Source organism: Symphalangus syndactylus, chromosome 1 (assembly GCF_028878055.3).
Source record: "Symphalangus syndactylus isolate Jambi chromosome 1, NHGRI_mSymSyn1-v2.1_pri, whole genome shotgun sequence".
Classification (NCBI taxonomy): domain Eukaryota; kingdom Metazoa; phylum Chordata; class Mammalia; order Primates; family Hylobatidae; genus Symphalangus; species Symphalangus syndactylus.
In genome coordinates, this window is record NC_072423.2 from 77982620 (window position 1) to 78003460 (window position 20841).

The following is a 20841-nucleotide window of genomic DNA, read 5'->3' on the forward strand; positions in this document are numbered from 1 at the left end:
GACTTCAAGAAAAGGGGGGTTTTCTCCTGAGGATCTGGAAGCTGATATTGAGCCAAAGGCCCTGTGGGGAAAAGTATTCTGTTCTTGCCTTCGGGCTTTTCAACTTTGCCATCCCTGTTTACTCCACTCATATCTTGTCCACTCCGTAATCTGCAGCCCAGTTCCAGAGGGAGCAGGGGAGTTGGGCTTTGCTAAGGCCAGGCCAATTCTTACCTAGCCTTGTTGCATCAAACAGGCCCACTGGCCAGTTGCTGGGGCTCACTTGACCCAGTTGGTGGCCATTTGTGTGTCCCTGAGCAGGTGCTGTGGTGAGGCAGGGCCAGCCAGGTGGCACTGACCAGCTGCAGGACTGATGTGATTGCAGGACTGTGAAAATAATTATTATCACTGAGCTTTAAATACTGTGTTTTCTGTAAAAGTGAGTGTCCTTGAAGCATTGAGCAAGCTGTGCAAATTACCAGAGATTATATTTTATATTGAATTTCCCAGTTCCTACGGTGAAAATTTAAAAACAACCTCTACTGAGTTATCCCCCAAAATGCATTTCCTCTAAGTCCTAATACTAAGTGATTATGTAACCATAGAAACGGTTATTTTGGGAGAAAGAAAATCAGAGAGAATTGGATCTTTAGCATAGCTTTATAAAATCGGACTTTGCTTAATGGAACTTTAAACTCCACAGCTCACTGAGTGTAGGTTCTTATGCTCAGTACGACACATGATAAGCTCCTTTAGGGTACATGCATTTCAATAATTGGTTTTTGAATTTTCTAAGGAGAGACACTATCCCAGAAAAAAAGAAAAGAGCAGTGAAAAAAGTCAAGTGATTTTTCTGCTGCAGTCCCAGATCTGTTTTCTGTCATCTTTCAGGAGTTTTCTTGACCCCATTGGCCCTCTTTGGCACTGATTTGATCCTATGGCTGTCAAGTCCTGGAATACTCAGCTTTCAGGACAATCTGGAAATTATTAGCACAAATGAAATTTCAACTTCAAAGTTAATTTTTTGAAGGTCATTTTAAAATGAAAGGAATTGGCCTGGCACGGTGGCTGACACCCGTAATCCCAGCACTTTGGGAGGCTGAGGTGGGCTAATCATCTGAGGTCAGGAGTTTGAGACTAGCCTGGCCAACGTGGTGAAACCCCATCTCTACTAAAATTGCAGAAATTAGCTGGGCATGGTGGTGCATGCGCCTTTAATCCCAGCTACTTGGGAGGCTGAGGCAGGAGAATCGCTTGAAACCGGGAGGCGGAAGTTTCAGTGAGCCGAGACCACGCCATTGCACTCCAGTCTGGGTGACAAGAGTGAAACTCTGTCTCAAAATAAATAAATAAATAAAAATTTAAAAAAATAAGATGAAAGGAACTATAATTTTAAGTTATGCATATTACTGTATATACTGTTGAACTTATTAAATATATAGCAGCCATCTGGATGCATATACACATTCTTCTTACCTCTCATTTTGATCTCTATCTCTAGCCAAATTATTTTCAGGTTTTTTTTTTCGAGTCGTTCTGTCACTCAGGCTGGAGTGCAGTGGCGCGATCTCCACTCACTGCAAACTCAGCCTCCCAGGTTCAAGAGATTATCCTGCCTCAGCCTCCCTAGTAGCTGGGATTACAGGGGCCTGCCACCACTCCTGGCTAATTTTTGTATTGTTAGTAGAGATGAGGTTTCACAATATTGGCCAGGCTAGTCTCGAACTCCTGACTCAAGTGTTCTGCCCACCTTGGCTCCCAAAGTGCTGGGATTACAGGCATGAGCCACTGTGCCCCGCCTCTCAGATTTGTTTTCTAGAGCTGCAAAATCGGAAATGTTCCTGTTTATGGGCACTACAATAACATTTACTTTAGCTATGAAAAATAAATGTAGCAGTAGGGACTAGGTAGGTAGACAAGATGTCTCTATGTGTGGCCATCAGCCCCTGTTACATGTTTCTTTTACTATCCTCTAGAAACCCTTGCCCTGAGACATCCAGAAGAAAATTTTTAGTGGGATTACCACAAATCTTTTTGTGTGTAAAACCTGTTTTTAAAATAGCTCAGAAAATCTACTTTCTTGAGTGGAGAACTGCAGTGGCTTCCCATTCCTTATCTAACGTAACCCTCAGACTTCCTATACAGAAAGGATGCCTGGAAGAGGATGGTGCTCAAGACCTGGCCTCTGCCCAGCACATACATCACAGGAATCTCCGATGACATTCACCATTCACTGTACATACTCCTAGATTCATGGCGTGAAAATCAGGACCTTCAAACTATAAAACAAAAATCACATTTTTGATGCCTTAGAGCTGGATTTTTCAGTATTTCTTAGAAATGGAAGGCTTTGTCACACAGAACTGTATGGAATGCCAGCAGCAAAGAGGGAAAAGGCAAGTCCCCTGGCTTAGCAGGCAGTGAGGAGCCAGAGCCCTTGTATTCACTTCTGGCCTGCTGCTTGCTCTGTGGCCCCTCTGTTGCCTCCAAATGTGAGGCTCCACAGAGTGCGGTTTAAAAACTAGTACCAGTCTTCAAAATTCATACCAGCACAACCAAATGCAATTTATAGCCAATGCCAAAGCAAAGTGGTATTTTATTAAAATAAATATATGAAACCGAAGTGAAAATTTAATAAAATAAAATTTAGTTTACATATTCACATTTGTAACATTTACTTATTATAAACAAACCAGAAGATCTCTATGGCTATATTGATAAGAACAAAATTGGAATTCAGTGGTCTTAGATGACGGTTGAGTTTTTCCCTAGACTCAACATCCAGCTTATCCCTGCTGGGGATGGGCGTGTGGGAACATCCTGACATATGCAGATGAGTTGTTGCAAATGGTAGCAAAAATGGGGTCTTTTGTTAAGGTTGCCTTGTAGTCACAAGAAACATTTTAAGTTAAATGATGTAGAAATGTGAAAAGGAGAATCGTAAGAAATTTTCTTCTGCCTGGGCACAGTGGTTCACGCCTGCAATTCCAGTAATTTGGGAGGCCAAGTTGGGAGGATCGCTTGAGCCCAGGAGTTCAAGACTAGCCTGGTTCTCTAGTGTCTACAAAAAAAAAAAAAATACCCCCCAAAATTAGCTAAGTAGGGTGGTGTGTACCTGTAGTCCCAGCTACTTGGGTGGCTGAGACAGGAGGATTGCTTGAGCCTTGGAGTTTGAAGCTACAGTGAGCCAAGACCGTGCCACTGCACTCCAGCTGGGCAACAGAGTGAGACCCTGTCTCAAAAAACAAAGAAAGAAATTTTCTTCCAAGTTGAATTCTTAACAGTCTCTAACAGCTCTTCACATTCTTTAACACAAATGTGACATCTGATAAACGTTATATTTATAGCATTGGGTTATGGGTTACGTTGTCCCCTGTGAGAACATGACAGTTGCTCTGTGAGGAGAGCTTGGGCCCTGCAGGTGAGCCCCAGCTCAAGTGGCCTTGGGTGAAGCAGGGTGTGCATCCTCTGTGCCTCTTAGGGACTTGCTTCTACCGTTAGACTACTCAACAGGTGCTGCGCTGTCTACAAAAATGACCAGAATCTCCTTCCAAACAACACATTTGAAAGAAGTTGAAAATATGTGCGTAATATTTTTATAGGAATTTGAGATACACAGATAGATGCATTTTTCAAAACTCAGCAGATATACACTTAAGATTCGTGTTTCATTGGACATACATTTTACATTGAAAGAAAAAACAATGAACAAATATTGATTCTTAGATAACAACCTGTGAGCTGCAGTATTTCAGAGGGAGTGTACTGCTGTCTTCGATTTTTTTGAAATACATAAAAAATAAGATGGGTTGAGGAATGGATAAATGGATAGATCTGTGATTTTTTTAAAAGTACACTAAAAATGAAGCTGGGCACAGTGGCGTGTGCCTGTAATTCCAGTTACTCAGGAGGCTGAGGCAGGTGGATTGCTTGAGCTTAGGAGTTCGAGGCCAGCCTGGGCAATGTAGCAAGAACCTGTCTCTGAAAAAAAAAAAAAAGATGCCTAAAAGTACAGTCAAATGAAAATGTCCGAATCTAAATAGTAGGTATTCGAGTATTCGCTACAAAATTGTTTCTAATTTATTTTATATTTTAAATTTTTATAATAAAATGTAGGGGGAATAAAGAAAAATACATATATGTAAAGCTGTGATCAGAAGCTTACAGAAAAATAAGTTACATAGTAGGACAGGTTAATAAATCGACAGTACCCTACAAATTAGTGTGAAACATAAGACACTTGTGTGTGTCAGGTTTTATCACAATACTTTTGTTTGCTGAATTCTTTCAAACAGTTCCAAGGAATCCAGGGAACTCAGGGAAGACTGCTAAGTACTGTACTACTATTAATAAAGGTACAGTTTCAGAATTATTTGAGGTGTGTCCCACCAGGTGAGGTGGCTCACATCTGTAATCCCAGCACCTTGGGAGGCCAAGGCAGGAATACTGCTTGAGCCCAAGAGTTTGAGACCAGCCTGGGCAACATGTTGAGACTTTGTCTCTACAAATAATTTTTAAAAATTAGCTGGGCATAGTGCCACACACTTGTAGTCCCAGCTACTCCAGAGGCTGAGATGGGAGAATTACTTTAGCCCAGGAGTCGAGGCTGCAGTGAGCAATGATCATGCCACTGCATGCCAGCTTAAATGACAGGGTGAGGCCCTGTCGCAAAATATAATAATAATAGGCCGAGTGCAGTGGCTTATGCCTGTAATACCAGCACTTTGGGAGGCCGAGGCGGGCGGATCACCTGAGGTTGGGAGGTCACGACCAGACTGACCAACATAGAGAAACCATATCTCTATTAAAAATACAAAATTAGCCAGGTGTGGTGGCACATGTCTGTAATCCCAGCTACTCAGGAGGTTGAGGCAGGAGAATCACTTGAACCTGGGAGGCAGAGGTTGTGGTGAGCCAAGATCGCACCATTGCACTCCAGCCTGGGTAACAAGAGCAAAACTCTATCTCAAAAAAAAATAATAATAATAAAGAGGTGTGTGCTCTGTATTGCTTAGTACCCAAGTGTAGCTGTAAGATAGCTCATATTTATTGAAACTTGCCATGTGGGGGCACATTTTATGCACATTAGATGAGCTAACATAGTAATCCTCACATTAACCCAATGAGTTCATTATCTTCATTTTGCAGATGAGGAAATAAAGGCACATAAGATTACACAAGACTACACAATACCAATTATTACTTGATTGATCCAGGATTTCACATTTTAAACCTAAAGATTATGAGAGACTACTTTAGATTAAAAGTTCAGCAAGCATTCTGTGAGCATCAGATGCATGCTAGACACTGCCAGCCACTGAATGACAAAGATGAATGAGGCATGGACCTATGCATTTGAAGAAGGAGATTGCCACAGGGACATCCTTTTTCTCAGATTCTGAAGGAACTCTCATCAACTTCCCATCTCTATCCACTTCATATCTTGAACCTAATTTTCCAATGAAAGCCAGGATAGCTTTTTCTTGAGGTGGAGTCTCGCTCTGTCACCCAGGCTGGAGTGCAGTGGCACAGTCTTGGCTCACTGAAACCTCCACCTCCCAGGTTCAAGCTATTCTCCTGCCTCAGCCTCCCAAGTAACTGGGATTACAGGCACATGCCACCACACCCAGCTAATTTTTGTATTTTTAGTAGTGCTGGGGTTTCACCATGTTGGGCAGGCTGGTCTCGAACTCCTGGCCCACCTCGGCCTCCCAAAGTGCTGGGATTACAGGCATGAGCCACCACACTCAGCCCAGGATAGCTTTTTATGTACATATAGAGGTCGTTATGGTTCAAGAAAGTGAAAAGACAAGCTCATAGAATGGGAAAAATGTTTATAAATCATGCATCTGATAAAGGACTTGTATCTAGAATCATAAAGAACTCTTACAACTCAATAATAACATAAGTAAACCAATTTTTAAATCAGCAAAGGATCTAAATAGACTTCTCCCAAGTAAGATAGATGAATGGCTAATCAGCCATGAAAAGATGCTCAACATCTTTAGCCATTAGGAAAATGCAAAGCAAAACCACAGTGACATTCCACTTCATAACCCTAGGATGGCTGTGCCCAAAAAGTCAGATAAAACAAATGTTGCTGAGGATGTGGAGAAATTGGGATCCTCATATACTGCTGGTGGGAATGTCAAATAGTCCAGCCACTTTAGAAAACAAACTGGTAGTTCTAAAAAACATTAAACACAGTTGCCATATGGCCCACCCATTCCACTCCTAAGTGTATGTCCAAGAGAATTGAAAATATACATCCACGCAAAAATTTCTAGACAAATACTCATAGCAGCATTATTCATAATAATCAAAATGTGTAAACAGACTGGGCATGGTGGCTCACACCTGTAATCCCAGCACTTTGGAGGCCAAGGTGGGTGGATCACTTGAGCTCAGGAGTTTGAGACCAGCCTTGGCAACATGGTGAAATCCCTTCTCTATGAAAAATTATCCAGGCATGGTGATGTGCACTGGTAGTCCCAGCTACCTGGGGGGCCGAGGAGGGAGGATTGCTTGAGCCCAGGAGGTCAAGGCTTCAGTGAGCCAAGATTGCATCACTGCACTCCAGTCTAGGTGACAAAATGAGACCCTGTCTCAAAAAAAAAAAAGTGTGAACAACCCAAATGCCCATCAGCCGATGAATGGATAAACAAAATGTGACCCATCCACACAATAGAATGTTATTCAGTTACAAAAAGGAATGAAGTCCTGATGCATGCTACAACATGGATGATCCTTGAAAACCTTATGCTAAGCCAAAGCTGCCAGACACAAAAGACCACATATGGTATCATTTCATTTATATGAAATGTCCAGAATAGGTATATCTATAGAGACAGAGTAGATTAATGTTGCATGGAGCCAGGTGGACTTGGGGGATGAGGAATCGCTTTAATGGGTACACAGTTTCCTCTTGGAGTAATGAAAATGTTCTAAAAGTGATGGTGGAGATGGTTGCACAACTTTGAATACACAACAAAAAAGTCATTGAATCGTGCACTTTAATCAAGACTCCGTGTTGCAACTGGCTTGTGAGAGCTTTACTTGGACACTTAAGTAAAATTAATTTGGAGACTCCTGATCATTCGAGTCTGCCTAATTTCAGGGCCTTCTGATTTAATACCAGGGGGTAAGATGCATTATGTTTCATCCATGTGCCACACATGGTGACAGTGTGGGGATACTTCTGAGAGGATGCGGTATGAGATCTACAGCATTTCAGATTGTGCATGTACTTACTTTGTCTTTTTAAAAATCAGTTTGAGAGAAAAAGGCGGAAGCAATGAAATAGAAAAGAAAAAAATACCGATTCAAAATACAGTTCCCATACTGAAAATATGTCTTAAAAATCTCTTTAGCCGGGCGCGGTGGCTCACGCCTGTAATCCCAGCACTTTGGGAGGCCGAGGCGGGCGGATCACAAGGTCAGGAGATCGAGACCATCCAGGCTAACGTGGTGAAACCCCGTCTCTACTAAAAATACAAAAAAAATTAGCCGGGCGTAGTGGCGGGCGCCTGTAATCCCAGCTACTCAGGAGGCTGAGGCAGGAGAATGGCATGAACCCGGGAGGCGGAGCTTGCAGTGAGCAGATATCACGCCACTGCACTCCAGCCTGGGCGACAGAGCAAGACTCCGTCTCAAAAAAAAAAAAAAAAGAAAAGAAAAAGGAAAAAAAAAATCTCTTTAAAAAAACTATTTTTGTGGAAATTGGCAGGTAATTTCTAAGTTGTTTCCATAGGATTTGGAGTTGTTCTTCTCCACGCAGTGCCTGACACAGTAACATATAAATATGAGATGTTATAGCATATATCACTACTTCGTTCATTTCAGTAGTTGAACCACATGAATGAACAACTAAATCTAACCAAATTTTGTAAACTCTTCGTTATGATGGGCTAGTGCACTTCTGTGCACCGCTGACGTGAAATTATTGTTTTGTTTTGTTTTTTTGAGACGGAGTCTCGCTCTGTTGCCCAGACTGGAGTGCAGTGGCGCGATCTCGGCTCACTGCAAGCTCCGCCTCCCAGGTTCACACTATTCTCCCACCTCAGCCTCCTGAGTAGCTAGGACTACAGCTGCCCACCACCACACCCAGCTAATTTTTTGTACTTCTAGTATTTTTAGTAGAGACGGGGTTTCACCATGTTAGCCAGGATGGTCTCGATCTCCTGACCTCGTGATCCACCCGCCTCAGCCTCCAAAAGTGCTGGGATTACAAGCATGAGCCACCATGCCCAGCCCCTAGCCCAGTATTCTTATGTATACAAAATTAATTTTTGGCTGGGTACGGTGGCTCACGCCTGTAATCCCAATGCTCTGGGAGGCCAAGGCAGGAGGATCGCTTGAGCCCAGAAGTTTGAGAGCAGCCTGGGCATCTTGGTGAGACCTCGTCTCTACTAAAAGTAAAAAAAAAAAAAAAAATTAGGCAGGCCATGGTGGTGTGCACCTGTGGTCCCAGCTCCTTGGGATGGTGAAGTGGGAGGATTGCTTGAGTCTAGGAGTTCGAGGCTGCAGTAAGCCATGATCAAGTCACTGCACTCCAGCTTGGGTGGCAGAGCAAGACCTTGCCTAAAAAAAAATTAAAATTGAAAAAAGAAAATTATTTTTCTTTAAAGCTCAGATAGATGTAAGCATAATATCTCTTCATAGCAGCATTATTCACAATTGGGCAAAAAGTGGAAACAACACAAGTGTCATCAGCTGACAAATGGATAAACAAAATGTGGTGTATCCCTACAATGGAGTATGATTCCGCCACAAAAAGTAATGAGGAGCTAAACTGTGCTACGGCACAGCCTCCTTTAGAGCACAAGTGTTCTAGCTCAGAGAAAAGTGAAAGCTGCAATCGTGTGTTGTGTAAGCACTTCCTTCGTCCCAGTGAACAATAATAATGTGTTCACAATATCAAGGAATGTAATTAAAGCTTTTCAAATAGAACTTAAAGTATAAGGAAGCTGCTTTTTGATAATTTCATATCAAAGAAAACATTCAAAAAAGGAAGAAAGTAAAACCTTTCTTAGGGTAGTGCATGCATTAGCGGTTAGAATTAAATATCTTTATTTCACCAAACTCCCTTGATCACATAATAACTAGGATCCATGATATCAACAAAAGCTACCTTTGAACTATAGCATTATTCTATTATTATATTAACTGACTTAAGGAACTCTCCACACAAATAGAATTTCCATTTACTTACAATTTTATTCATGTGACAACAATTAAGTGCATGGGATGCTCGTATTTCTCATTCTATTCAATATTTGTGAAAATGTAGTGTTCTTCATTATTTCTGTGAAGAAAGAATGAAAGATTCCTTATCCAGCTACTGAGGCAGGTAGTCATTGCTAAGAAAGTAACTGCTTTGCCATGACTTTCTGCCAGGCTACATGCAGTGACTAAATATATCTTCTAAGATAGACAAGACTTAACAGATCGTTTTGCCAAAAAAGGAAATTTTTTATTAACCTCAGTTGAACATGTTTAATGACATCCCAGATCTCTTTTAAAATAGGAGACTCAGCAGAGGTGAACACCGATGCAAAGGTCAGTTTCTCATTCCAGCTCTTCCTTTGAAACATAGTGTGACCTGAGCAAATTCGTGTATTTGGTATCTGGGGCACCCCCTCTGAGAAAGCTCTTTATCTAGGAGTCCTCAGACTTCCCTTTGTTACCCTTGGTTAACCACGTGCTTCTCATAGTTAGCGTTCTTCCCTGGAATGATCTACAGGAGATCTGGTGGACCTATTTGGGAATGCTGCTGTGACAGATTCAGTCATGTACACAGTCATAGGCAGCTGCAGAGAAGAGGAAGCACCTGGAGGCCTCCAGTGAGTAACAGCCGTGTTGAATGCACTTTGTCCTTCTTTCTTTGATTTAGTTCACGTAAATGACATTGAGGAATTTGCTTTTTTTTTTTTTTTGAGACACAGTCTCACTCTGTCGCCCAGACTGGAGTCAGTGCTACGATCACAGCTCATTGCGGCCTGGACCTCCCAGGCTCAAGTGACCTCCCACCTCAGCCACCTGAGTAGCCAAGATCACAGGTGTGCACCACTATGCCCAGCTAATTTTTTGTATTTTTAGTAGAGATGAGGTTTCACCGTGTTGCCCAGGCTGGTCTTAAACTCCTGGGCTCAAGCAATCTGCCCACCTCAGCCTCCCAAAGTGTTGGGATTACAGGCATGAGCCACCGCACCCAGCCTTCATCAGCTTTCAATTCTCTTTTAACCCCTAAACTAATCTTAAAATACACTTTCTCCTACAAATATGTTAAGATTCACTATGAAGTATTGTTTTTCAGATGCCAGTCGTGGCTACAATTTATTGTATTTAGGGCAAGGTTAATCATGATTATTTGAAGACAGCTTTGTGGTTCCCAGAAAAGATATACCTGCTAGGGCCGGGCGTGGTGGCCTGTAATCCCAGCACTTTTGGAGGCCAAGGCGGGCAGATCACCTGGGGTCAGGAGTTCAAGACCAGCCTGGCCAACATGGTGAAACCTCGTCTCTACTAAAAATACAAAAATTAGCCAGGCATGGTGATGCATGCCTGTAATCCCAGCTACTCGGGAGGCTGAGGCAGGAGAATCGCTTGAACCTGGGAGGCAGAGGTTGCAGTGAGCCAAGATCGTGCCACTGCATTTCAGCCTGGGCAACAGAGTAAGAGTCTGTCTCAAAAAAAAACAAAGAAAGAAATACCTGCTAGAATTCCTCATTCGTCAAATATATGGAGGAAGCTCTGTGAGCACCTCTGCTTCCCAATTGTGGGGATCCTTCCGTGAGAAAAAATTCTGGGGAAGATAAAAACCTCTGCTTTATGGAATGTTTCAAATGCATCAGGTTTGCATAGGGAATTACTTACCTATCCGCCATACTGTTCATCCTCTAGCCTGAAACTCAGTAAATGTTTGTGGAATATAGGTATGAACTGGAAGATTGTAGCCCAACTCTTATCAAATAACGAAAGAAAACATGTTATATTTTAGTTCAGATTTTTTTTTTTTTTTTGAGACGGAGTTCCGCTGTTGTTGCCCAGGCTGAAGTGCAATGGTGCAATCTTGGCTCACCTCAACCTTCGCCTCCCAGGTTCAAGCAATTCTGCCTCAGCCTCCCGAGTAGCTGGGATTACAGGCATGTGCTATCATGCCCGGCTAATTTTGTATATTTTTTTTTTTTAGTAGAGACAGGGTTTCTCCATGTTGGTCAGGCTGGTCTCGAATTCCCAACCTCAGGTGATCCAGCTGCCTTGGCCTCCCAAATTGCTGGGATTACAGGTATGAGCGACCGTGCTCGGCCTAGTTCAGGTATCTTATATCTAATAACTTGGTTTAGTAGTCCCCAGCCTTTTTGGCACCAGGGACTGGTTTCGTGGAAAACTATTTTTCCATGGACCGTGGTGGGGTGGATGATTTCAAGATGATTCCAGTGCATTACGTTTATTGTGCTCTTCTATTACGATTACGTTGTAATATATAATGAAATAATTATACAACTCACCATAATGTAGAATCAGTGGGACCCCTGAGCTTGTTTTCCTGCAACTAGATGGTCCCATCTGGGGGTGATGGGAGGCAGTGACAGATCATCATGCATTCGATTCTCATAAGAAGCATGCAACCTAGATCCCTCACATGCAAAGTTCACAATAGGGTTCGTGCTCCTATGAGAATCTAATGCCATCGCTGATAACGACAGGAGGTGGAGCTCAAGCGGTAATGCGATTGATGGGGAACAGCTGTAAATACAGATGACGCTTTGCTTGCTGGCTGGCACTCACCTCCTGCTGTGTGGCCTGGTTCACACAGCATGAGAATGTGGCCTAGGGTTTGGGGACCCCTGACTTAGTTCATACTCATTGTAAAGTTAGCAATTCTTTTAAAAACATTCCTCTTTGGCCTCCTTTCGACTGTTGACTATTTGAGTGTTGACTGTTTCACTGTTGAGTGACTTTAGGGTGTTGACTGTTTCAGAAGAAACTGAATGCTATTATGGTACATTATAAAGGTACAAAAGTGATAAGAAGTATTCTGCTTTGTTAAAGGATTTTTCACATTCTAAAGAGGTGTTAAGGCCAGGCACAGTGGCTCATGCCTGTAATAACGTGTTGGGAGGCCAAGGTGAAAAGATCCCTTGAGCCCAGGAGTTTGAGGCTACGGTGGACTATGATTGTGCCACTGTACTGCAGCTGAACAACAAAGCAAGACCCTGTCGCTAAAAAAAAAGAAAAAAGGGGCTGGGTGCGGTGGCTCACGCCTGTAATCCCAGCACTTTGGGAGGCCAAGGTGGGTGGATCACCTGAGGTCAGGAGTTCAAGACCAGCCTGACCAATATGGTTTCACCTACTAAAAATAGAAAATATTTAAAATTTTTTACTACTAAAAATACAAAAATTAGCCGGGAGTGGTGGTGCATACCTGTAATCCCAGCTACTCAGGAGGCTGAGGCAGGAGAATCACTTGAAGTGGGGAGGTGGAGGTTGCAGTCAGCTGAGATCGCACCACTACACTCCAGCCTGGGCAACAGAGCAAGACTCTGTCTCAAAAATAAATAAATAGATAAGAAGAAAAGAAAAAAAGGAAAGAAATAAACAGATGTTAAAAATAAATTGTTTCTAGTAGGGCTCACCAAGTTGTTATATTTGATGTCTTTTTTTTTTGAGACAGAGCCTTGCTCTGTCGCCCAAAGACTGGAGTGCAGTGGCGCAATCTCGGCTCACTGCAAGCTCCGCCTCCCGGGTTCACGCCATTCTCCTGCCTCAGCCTCCCAAGTAGCTGGGACTACAGGCGCCCACCACTGCACCTGGCTATTTTTTTGTATTTTTAGTAGAGACGGGGTTTCACCGTGTTATCCAGGATGGTCTTGATCTCCTGACCTCGTGATCTGCCCACCTCAGCCTCCCAAAATGCTGGGATTACAGGCGTGAGCCACTGCGCCCGGCCATATTTGATTTCTAATACCATTTTGCTTCCTAACGAAAGACACTAGCTTAAACTAACAAAATTGTTATGTCACCAGGCACGGTGGCTCACACCTGTAATCCTAGCACTTTGGGAGGCCGAGGTGGGCAGATCACCTGAGGTTGGGAGTTCAAGACCAGCCTAACATGGATAAACCCCATCTTTACTAAAAATACAAAATTAGCAGGGCGTGGTGGTGCATGCCTGTAATCCCAGCTACTCGGGAGGCTGAGGCAGGAGAATCGCTTGAACCTGGGAGGCAGAGGTTTCAGTGAGCCGAGATTGCGCCATTGCACTCCAGCCTGGGCAACAGGAGTGAAACTCCATCTCAAAAAAAAAAAAAAAACTTTATGTTTTGGCCGAAAAGTTTAATTGCAGTTATTCCTTGACGAAAAGAAATGGCCAAGATTACCCTTCCATGGACACTAATGGCTAATGACTCCTTACTTTACATGAAGTGTGTGGGTTAGACTAGAATTGAAGGGATTTTAAATTGAAAGTTTCTCAGGGCCGGGCACTGGCTCATGCCTGTAATCCCAGCACTTTGAAAGGCCAAGGCAGGCAGATCACCTGAGGTCAGGAGTTTAAGGCCAGCCTGGCCAACATGGTGAAACTCTGTCTCTACTAAAAATGCAAAAATTAGCTGGGTGTGGTGGCGGGCGCCTGTAGTCCCAGCTACTCAGGAGGCTGAGGCAGGAGAATCGCTTGAACCCGGGAGGCAGAGGTTGCAGTGAGCTGAGATCACACCACTGCACTCCAACCTGGGTGACAGAGTGAGACTCTATCTCAAAATAAATAAATAGAAAGGTTCTCAGGATACATGGTTGCTGGAACCAGTGCTCTCCATTCTGTGGCCGTGGCCGTTTTAAATCATTTGTGCCTTGAACTTAATCTAATTGAGACATGATGCTAAGTAAAAGCTGGGTCTAAGGCAGATCAATCACAGCATCAGTTAAGGGTATGAGTGAGTCAGCTGCACACACATGTCCCCGGGAACAGCAATGAAGAAGAAAAATGCTTTTTCCCTCCACCACCATCTACCAATACTCAATGCAAACTAGCCCTGGGAAAAGCTCCTGACTTCTCACAATCTGTTCCCATCATGAACAGAAGGTGCTCCCCGAGGAGGATGAGAGAAGATTTTAATGTGCAACAAAATTAACTGGCCAATTTGTACATTCGGTATTTTTATTTTTTATTTATTTATTTTTTGATTTATTTTATTTTTTTTGAGATGGAGTTTCGCTCTTGTTGCCCAGGCTGGAGTACAATGACGCGATCTTGGCTCACTGCAACCTCCACCTCCTGGGTTCAAGCGATTCTCCTGCCTCAGCCTCCCAAGTAGCTGGGACTACAGGCATGTGCCACCACACCCGGGTAATTTTTGTATTTTTGGTAGAGACAGGGTTTCACCATGTTAGCCAGGCTGGTCTCGATCTCCTGACCTCGTGATCCGCCCACCTCAGCCTCCGAAAGTGCTAGGATTACAGATGTGAGCCACCGCGCCTGGCCTCGCTATTTTTAACTTATAGATTGTAAGCTTAATGTTCAGGTTAAAACATAAAAATTATGTAAGAACAACTGGCTTCCATATTCCTTCAGAAGTGGGATTTGTACCGTATTACGCCAGCTGCAATCCTGTCCTTCTATCTTCAGGTTTGTAATAGTAAAATCATTTTCCATCCAGAAGCATGTTTTCAGAATAAACTATGTTTCCCAGTAGTCAACCAGACAGCTGTGAGATATGGCAAAATTCTGTGTGCAGGAGAGTACACTTTCCTTGAAAATAAAAAAAAAAAGTAGCATAATAAAGACTGCTAAAAAATAATAGGAACACGGATTGGAAAGGGGACTATATCGTGTGTTTCATAGACCTAACAATATTTCACGTGTTTGGTTCCCTGCCATATTGCTTGAGTTTGTACGTTCGTTTGTAGGAACCCGACCAAAGGAGTAGATGTTCTTCCTACAAAATGCTCTCCAACTAGAGGAGTCAGAGAGAAATGGGCCCAGTTGAGGCAGAGGTAGCTTGCGCCACTCCAGGTGACAGAGTGACACCCTGAAGGAAAGAAATAAAGGAAGGAAGGGAGGGAGGGAGAAGGAAGGAAAAGAGAGAGAGAGGAGAAAGAGAGAGGGAGGGAGAGGGGAAGAGAGAGAGGGAGAGAAGGGGCCCACTCAGCCTTCTCAGTTTTGCTGTGTCAGCTCTACATGGTCTTCACGATATTTGCAAACATCCATTACAAACTGCCAGGAAAACGCCACTTAAATAATACATTTTTTTCTCTTAGTAAGTCTTGTTTCAGGGATTTTTTAAGTTAAGCGGTTCTGAGTGGCCCTCTCTGGTGATCTGACCTGATGAGGGATTATTACCCACTATTAGATCATAGGCCTTATTTTTCCAGCTTTATAAATGAGGAAATTGAGGCCAGAAAAGAGAGGCATCCTGTACCAGCCTTAGAGGGACAGGTGTGTTGAGATTTCATTTTCAGCTTCTCAAAGTGGTAAGTTGTTCAGTGTAGAGAAGGAGAAGGAGAATCACTGTGTTGCTAAATAAGTGAATGCCAAATTCGACTAACATGGAAGTTAGGTTCCTCATAACAGTATTAACTCACCACATCACCAAGAGGAATAATAAACTATGCATTTAAACTGCAGATGGAGGAATGCAGAATTCTGTTTACATGATGCTGTTCTATTTCCTTCTAACTCTTTCTTATTTTTATTTTTAAATCTTGACATCATTTTAATATATATATGTGTGTGTGTGTGTGTGTGTATATATATATATATATATAGAGAGAGAGAGAGAGAGAGACTCACTCTGTCAGCCAGGCTGGAGTACAGTGGCATGATTATAGCTCATTGTAGTCTCGAACTCCTGGACACAGAGATCCTCCCACCTCAGGATCCCAAGTAGCTGGGACTACAGGCACATGCTACCATGCCCAGCTAATTTTTATTTTTTATTTTTTGTAGAGATGGGGTCTTGCCATCTTGCCCAGGCTGCTGTTAATATATTTTGAGGGACAGTGACTTTGGTTTTGTTTTGTTGTTGTTTTTGAGACAGGATCTTGTTCTGTCACCCCGAATGGAGTGCAGTGGTGCCATTGTAGCCCACTGCAACCTCAAACTCCTGGGCCACCTCATCCTCCCAAAGTGTTGTGATTACAGGCATCAGCCAGCACACCCAGCCCTGGACAGTGACTTTGCAATTTCCCAAGGCTTGAGGAGTCTCAGCGTTTTTAATTCTAGCTGTGTTCCCCAATAAAAAGGTGATATAGAGGAAAATATGTATACATACGTGTAATACATAATATGTGTAATAAATTAATATTATATATGTATGTAATGTATTATATATATATACATATATGTAATGTATTCCTCAAAATGGCCACCAAGTGAATATGTATCCAATGCCATTTCCTTTGGCTGCATTCATATATTCCTACATTCAACAGAAATTTATTGGGTTTCTGTTTTCCAGAGGTTGAATAGTACCAGGTATAGGTAGTCAACCAAAGGTCACCATGCCACATCTAATAGGAAAGCCTGCTGCTGATCAAACACAAATATATGCAAAAAATGCAAACTGTGATAAGTGAGGAGGAGCCCTTAGTTTGAGGTATAACATTTCAAAATCACCAGAAACATACCGATGAGAATCCAGAAATAGTTTAACACACACGAGAAAATTGTTTTTCATACCTTTTATTTTCTCTTTTTTTATTTTTTGAGTGACTTCAGACTTAGCAAATGATTGTTTTCCAATGAAGTAAAACTGAATGTCCTGCTTAAATATTTTCATTTTAACCACTTGTATTATTTCAAAGTAAGGAAAGAAAAGAAATCAGCCAGATGTGCCAAACGATAGCATATTTTTCTTCTCCATTTCATGATAAAAATAATTAACTGGGCCGGGCGCAGTGGCTCACGCTTGTAATCCCAGCACTTTGGGAGGCCGAGGCGGGCGGATCACAAGGTCAGGAGATCGAGACCACGGTGAAACCCCGTCTCTACTAAAAATACAAAAAAATTAGCCGGGTGTGGTGGCGGGCGCCTGTAGTCCCAGCTACTCGGAGAGGCTGAGGCAGAAGAATGGCGTGAACCCGGGAGGTGGAGCTTGCAGTGAGCCGAGACTGCGCCACTGCACTCCAGCCTGGGTGACAGAGCGAGACTCCGTCTCAAAAAAAAAAAATAAAATAAAAATAAAAATAATTAACTGGCTTGACCCGCAGCTTTCTAGAAATGTCTGCACTTTAATCAAAAATTTCTTTTTTTTCACTAAGACAAAATTTGGCTATGGGACTTGCAAGGTTTCAATGTTAATGTGGTAGTTGCTAAACAATTCCAGTCATTATAAACTGTATGTTCTGTTTTCATATCTGCATTGGGTCCAAAACATTTTCACGTACAATCAGCATGGTTGTAGGACCAAAACCTCCTTTAATAATAATCCCAAAATAATCTTCCTTTTGCTAGATACACAAAAAGAGAAAGCGTACCAAGCTGAAACAGACCCTGAAGGTTGTCAACCTCAATGGAATATAAAGAATGGAAAAACCTTAGAGCCAGGGCAGATGCAGATTCAGATACCACGGTGGTCAGAGATAATTCTTCCGAATCCAACTCGAATGACAAGGTAGATGGAGGTGCCAGTAGTAAATGGGAGTGAGCAGATTTGGGGGAAAGGACTGAGTTCAGTCACTTTGAGGAGTTGCCAATCAGTCTTGGACCCCAAAGCACCCAGCACCAAGGAGACAGCTGGGCATATGGGTTTGGAGCTCAGAAGCAAATCTCTCCCTGGAAATGTGAACATGAGAGCAGTTAGCTATGGATCCTATTGAACACCGTGGAAATGGCTGGGGTGTTGATAAGAGAAAGAAGAGGGCAGGGCTGGGGAACTGTCAGGGAGAGAAGGAGAAGAGCCTTCTCTTCAGAATTCTAGTCTGCCCTGGTCTCTCTGGGAAGATGGCTTCTGGAACTCCACCTATCCCTTCTCTCCAGCGCAGAAAGTAGAGGTGTCATCATCCAAGGAATGTAGCTTCAGGTGATAGCAACTTCTTTTAGCAACCATACTTTTTCTTTTTTTTTTTTCTTTCTTTTTTTTTTTTTTTTTTTTTTGAAAGGGAGTCTCTCTCTGTCACCCAGGCTGGAGTGCACTGGCGTGATCTCAGTTCACTGCAACCTCCACCTTTCCAGTTCAAGTGATTCTCCTGCCTCAGCCTTCCAAGTGCCTGGGATTACAGGCATGCGCCACCACACCCAGCTAATTTTTGTATTTTTAGTAGAGACGGGCTTTCCCCATGTTGGCCAGGCTGGTCTTGAACCCCTGGCCTCAAGCGATCCACCCACCTTAGCCCTGCAAACTGCTGGGATTACATTCCTGAGCCACTGTGCCCAGTCAACAACCACACTTTATAAAGTTCATATTAACTTTGCAGTCAATGCAACTCTGTCTTCTCAAAAAAACAGCTGGAAAGTCAACTTTCTTTAGGCTACATGATGATCATTATTTTATTCTTATTAATTCATGTTTTTTGGATTCCCTATTGCCTTATTACTGGTCCCAATACATCCATGGAATCCGGTTTCTAACACTTACCTAATGTGTGGGTTCAGGCAAGTTTCTTAGCTCTCTGTGCTTCCTTTTCATTACCTGTGAACTGGAGACATTTATAGTATCTACTTCATAGGGTTTGCAAAGCTGAAATGAGTTAATTTATGTAAAGTGCCCAGAACAATGTCTGGTGCATAAGTACTTTATTAATGTTAGTTGTCATTATCATCATCATATATCAGAGTCTCTCACGATTATATTCCAAACCATCTCACCTAGTCAGAACTTGTCATTAAGAAAATTATGGGCTGGGCATGATGGCTCACGCCTGTAATCCCAGCACTTTGGCAGGCCAAGGTGGGCACATCAACTGAGGTCAGGAGTTTGAGGCCAGCCTGGCCAACATGGCGAAACCCCAGCTGTACTGAAAATACAAAAATGAGCCGGTAGTGCTGGTGTGTGCCTGTAATCCCAGCTACTCGGGAGGCTGAGGCAGGAGAATCGCTTGAACCCAGAAGGCGGAGGCTGCAGTAAGCCAAGATCACACCACTGCACTCCAGCCTGAGTGACAAAGCAAGATTTCATCTCAAAAACAAAAAAAAAAAAAAGAAAAGAAAAAAGAAAACTATGGAGCATGACATGGAAGCTGGATATGAAACTTGTTTGCAAACTCCAAGAAAAACCAGGACCTAAAAGAAGGGAAGAGTGGAATGGAGGGTGAGCAGAGTAGGGGGCCTAAGCTCTCTATATCCACTTTGAACAGATTTCCTCCCTTTCTTTTTTTTTGGTTGTTTATATTCCATTTCTAGAAAAGTTTCATTTGGAAAAAGAGTTCTACTGCTTTGCGGGGCAAAAAGGAACCATAGCTAAGCCGCTAACTAGGGTAACATCCTATCCCCTCTGAAATACAATTAAATTCAGCAACGCCATCTGGATTCAGTGGCTGCTGTGTGCAGAGCACCTGCTGGGCTCCATGGAGAGGGGAAAGAATCAGTGTTGTCTGCATCCAAGTAGTTCACACTGTAACAGGTGACCTATACACACAGACCCCTTGCCAGGCAATGTGCCCTGTAGTATGGCCACACAGAGGAGGAGTCCTGGGGAGGCTCCATGGTGAAGGTGGGTTTTGAAGGACTGGCAGGGTGTCAATAGGCAGAGATGCATGGACAGTAAATCCAGGCAACAGGAACAGCATAGCCACAGGACCGGGCGTCAGTCACATTCTCCCCGCTGGCCAAATGACACAAATAATGCTCAAATTCCATGCTGCGGTTTGCTTTGACTGGCGGAGGCGGAGGGGCGCGAAAGACAAGGGAGCCAGCAGCTGCACAGCAGGTTTAGCCTCCATGCCCGGGGTTTGGAGCAAGAGAGTGAAAACATCAAAGCTATGTCTTCAGAAGGTCTTGTGGTGTGAAACTGACTGGCAAGCTATCACAGGAAGCTAAGCGAAGTGGCGGACTGCTGGATTAAAATGATCTCTAAACAGAATTCGCTCTCAGGGTTCATTTTCAGCCTACCTCATTAGGGCAGATTCGGTCTTCTTACATTGTTATTGCTGTATCGGAGGCATCTTTCTAAAGAGAAAAGTGACAGCACACATTGCTGCCATTTGAAAGCCAGCATTTTTAAAAGGCGTAATACATAGTGACAGTTTTGATGTATGCCCGTGGGTGTGGGTCCTAATATCTCACCATACTTTGCCTGCATAATTTAAAATGACAGTTTAGCCTGTCAAACTTAAATGTGAGTGAAGTTCCTTGGATATTTATAAAACATCAAAAAGATAGAATGGTGTCAGCAAAAGATGGGTCTTTTTATTACTAAGCCACGGGACGATTTTTGGATAATTACTGGCAACTCACCTAGAAGCTGAACTTCCAAAGTATAAATTTGGTGGTGCCAGTTTTGAAGGTTATTTTCACCCAATGCAATAAAAAGATATTACAGAACTCTAGCACAAATTGTAGTCAAAGATGGAGACGCGTCAATGACCCGTTTGTTTTTAATGTATTGTTTTAATGTTTTTGTTTTTAATGTATCCATGGTTTCCAGTTCCCCTGAGAAAGTGGAAATTACCCATGCTAATAAAGCAAGCGTTAGTGCGAAGACCTAGCTGATGTTTGGCTGGTTTTTAGCCCGCTAGCCAGTCACCCTTTATAAAGCCTGCCAAGTTTGGAGCTTGGGTAATTTTACACGCGGGTCTCCACAGATCCTGTCTACTTCCGTAGATTTATTACTAGGAAAGTGCGTGGGGGCACTAATTTTTATGAATTGACTAATGCGTTAAGAACTTTAAAAACCGGGTAGAACGCAGCGCTGGAAGCGAGCGTCC

General features: G+C 42.9%; 1 protein-coding gene across 3 annotated transcripts in view; it reads left to right on the forward strand.

Moving 5' to 3' along the window:
* GNAL (G protein subunit alpha L) overlaps positions 1-20841 on the forward strand; it is a 205473-nt gene that overhangs the window by 148811 nt on the left and 35821 nt on the right. The gene's annotated exons all lie outside the window — the stretch shown is intronic.